This window comes from Bison bison, unplaced genomic scaffold (assembly GCF_000754665.1).
Source record: "Bison bison bison isolate TAMUID 2011002044 unplaced genomic scaffold, Bison_UMD1.0 scf7180017864456, whole genome shotgun sequence".
NCBI lineage: Eukaryota > Metazoa > Chordata > Mammalia > Artiodactyla > Bovidae > Bison > Bison bison.
Window position 1 is genome coordinate 4119630 of NW_011495018.1, and position 3545 is coordinate 4123174.

The window sequence follows — 3545 nt, forward strand, 5'->3', positions numbered from 1 at the left end:
CTTGCAAGCGGGAAAGTCCCTTCCTTCTCAGCCTTGGTCCTGGACACCAGGGACTGGAGTGGCTGGACACCCGCTCTGGGTCATGCCCTTGGTTCAGGAGGGCTGAGGGCAGGCGCCCAGAACCTAGGAGAGCCCAGAAATCTCTTGAGCTGCTGTCTCCCACCCTGCAAAGAGGGAGTAAGGGTAGCGCTGGGTGGATGTTGTACAGGCTCAATTTGCCTGCAATGCAGGAGACATGGGTTCGATCCCTGGATGGGGACAATCTCCTTCCGGGGGCATGACAACCCACTCCAGTATTCTTGGCTGGACAAGAATGGACAGAGGAGCTTGGCAGGCTACAGTCCATGGGGTCGCACAGAGTCCAACAGGACTTAGCAGGCAGGCGTGCATTTGTCATTAAGGCAGTAACCTGCAGGCACAGGAAGAGAGGGGACTACCAGGAAGGGTCTGAACCAGGTGTTCTCAGGGACTGCTTTCCAGAAGACTTCCTGAAAGCTCCTTGGAGAAATTTCAGAGTGAAGGAAATCCCACGGGGAAGGGCAGAAAGGACACCTGTTGTGTCAGCTTGGTTTGAGCCTTGGTGCTGTGCCCTCCAGGTTAGTCCCAGGCTCCCACCCTCACGTGGGAGATGCATCCTCCTTGCAGGGACCTCACCCTGGAGGGCTTGTGAATGCTGGGACCAATGGTGAGAAGGTGACACTTAGGGTATGGCACCCTGCCTGCGTCAGTAGCCAGCAGACACCTCCTGGGACCCCCGGCACCTGTTCTGGACAGAGCTGTGGACTCCAAAGGCTGGGGAGGGTGGCCACCTATTGGCTGGGACCATTTGCAATGCTATATATCCCTTCCACATGGCGTAAAGAGAGGTGAAAGAGTGCAGAATTTGAACTCGGCGCTTTGCCCATGCTGTCCCTGGGAATCTTGTCTGGTGCCAGGGCTTTAAATACCATCTGCATGAAGGGAGCTCCAAAACAGCACAGCCTGTGTGGCCCTCTCCTCCACACTCTGGCCTCCTGGCTGTCTGCCAGGCAGACCCAGCCCTTGCTCTGACTCTGTTTCTCCGCAGGCTTCCTGTCTCCACCTCACATCCCGCCTCTAACGCAGCCGTACGTCCAGGTCCTGTCTTGCTCCTTGGTGCCTCTTGACTATGTCCCCTCCTCTCTGCTCCACCACCTTCATCTGATGAGTGCAGGGTCCCCCAACTCCAGACTCATTCTTTTTTTAGGCAGTCCATTCTAAGCACACCATCCAGGAAGACCCCCTACAAATGAAACCAGGTCCTGCCAGTTTTCTGCTTAAAAGCTTCCATTTGGAATAAAAGCCATATTGCTGGGAGGCTCTGCCTGACGTCTCAGCAGCTCCCGGGCCCTGGGTTCCAGCCCCCCAGAACCCTCTCTCAGGGTCAGAGTCCAGCTCTTCCCCATCTGGGACTCCCCGCCTTGGTACCTGGCCTGTACCTTCCTCCTGACCGCCTCTGGGAAATGACCCTGCACCGCTCCCTTCTGCTCTGCATGTGAATACACACACAAGGTGTATCTCCGTGTTGGGACTACACTGATTCCCTTGTTGGGCATCAGTCTTTCCTCCCTCCCCATCCTCGGGGCTGTGAGCTCTGAGACAGTCTGCGCGGTGCCTGTCTGCATCACCTCTCCATCTCTAGCTCCTGACATAACACCATAGCTGGGAGGCGCCCAATAAAAGCCTGTGGACTGACGGAGGCAGAAGGGCCCCAGCTGCAGCGCCAGGCAGCCCAGTCACCCTGGAGCCCAGCAGGGCGGTCGGCTGCCTCCAGAGCATGCCCTGGGGGGAACAGCCCAGGTCAGGCAGGGCCAGGTAGGCCAGTGACTCCACCCAGCAGTCAATTCCCAGCCTCCGTGGCCTCCGGAGCCAGACTTCCGCACAGGAGGAGATCGTTTCAAACCCTGATGAGCACAGTTTTGCTTGTTAACACTGCAGGGCTGCAGAGGCGGAGACTGTGATGCAAGACGAGAGGACAAGTTGCCTTTGTCAGACATCTGCTGCTGGAAAGTCCACAGCCGGGGGAACACGGCGCAGGGCAGATGGCCCCACTCTTCCGGTAATGTCCTCTCTGCAGGACCCCAGGGATGCTTCCTGGAATTAAGCAATCTCCCTCAACCTCTGAAGTCTAAAGACATTCATCGCTGTCACACAAGAGCGTGTTGTCAGAGGCATGGATCCAGGGTCACGTTGATTTCCCTTTGGAAGCCCCTTGACCCTCCATATCCATCTTCCTTCCGCCCCTCCTGACATCAGAGTCAGCTCCCTTATTCCCGAGGCTCTGAGGGCCACCCCCAGCCTCTTGCCATCCTGAACACCTATGCACTCTCATCTTTATGACCCCAGAACACGGCCCTTCTTACCAACCCAGCTTCCTCTTTAACCCCCAATGCACTTCCTGTTTAAACTGTCTTCCGCCCCACACAGGCTCTCCTCCTGCCTGTCTCCCCGCCTCCTCCTCTTCCCCAAGCCCTGCAGCCCCTTTCCTTTAAAACACTGCTGGAGGCAGTCTTCCTGTGACTGGTGAGGCGAACTGTGGTTGTGTGTCTCCCATTTTACTGGAGGACGGGGCTTCTGGATTTCTCTGCAGCAACCCAGATAATGCTCATCACGCTTTAAGGGCTCAACAGATGCCAATTAACGTTAAGATGTTGAGGCCAGAAATGGTCTTTAGAAGAAGCAAAAAAGGGCAAACTTGGGTCTGTAGAGAGAAATGAGCTTGCGTTTAAACATCAACCAGAAACATGAACATAAAATCACTCAGTGTTCAGAGATAAAAGCAGAAGGCCTTGGTGACTCTTGACTGCAGAGCAGGGGCAGGAAGGAGGGCTGGTTTCAGGACAGAAGCAGTTCAGGTTGGCTACTCCAGTCTCTAGAATGTGCCAGAATGAGTAACTCTAGGGGATCCAGAATCTTCCATTTTCACATTGCCCATCTGTCCTTATTCCTCTTCTTTTCCCAAATTATGCCCAGGTGTTAACACTGACTAACCAGTGAACTCACGAGGCCAGGCCCTTTGCTGGAAGTTTCCTCTGTTATCCCAGAAAAACCAATAATTCTCTCCTCCAGGTCCTTGCAGCATTCTAACCCCCTTTTCCCACCTTGGATTACTTTTTGTTGGTGAATAATATGTCATGTATTATAGAGATCACTCAACATTCAGAAAACTAGAATTATGGCATCTGGCCCCATTGTTATCATTCAGTTGCTAAGCCGTATCTGACTCTGTGACCACATGGACTGCAGCACGCCAGGCTTCCTCGTCCTTCACTCTCTCCTGCAGTTTGCTCAAACTTGTGTCTGTCAAGTCTGTGATGCCATCCAACCATTTCATCCTCTGTCGTTCCCTTCTCCTCCTGCCTTCAATCCTTCCCAGCTTCGGGGTCTTTTCATCTTTGTATCAGGTGGCCAAAGTATCGTAGCTTCAATTCAAGGCAAATAGTTGGGGGAAAAGTGGAAAAGGTGACAAATTTTATTTTTTGAGTTCCAAAATCACTGTGGATGATGACTATAGCCACAAAATTAAA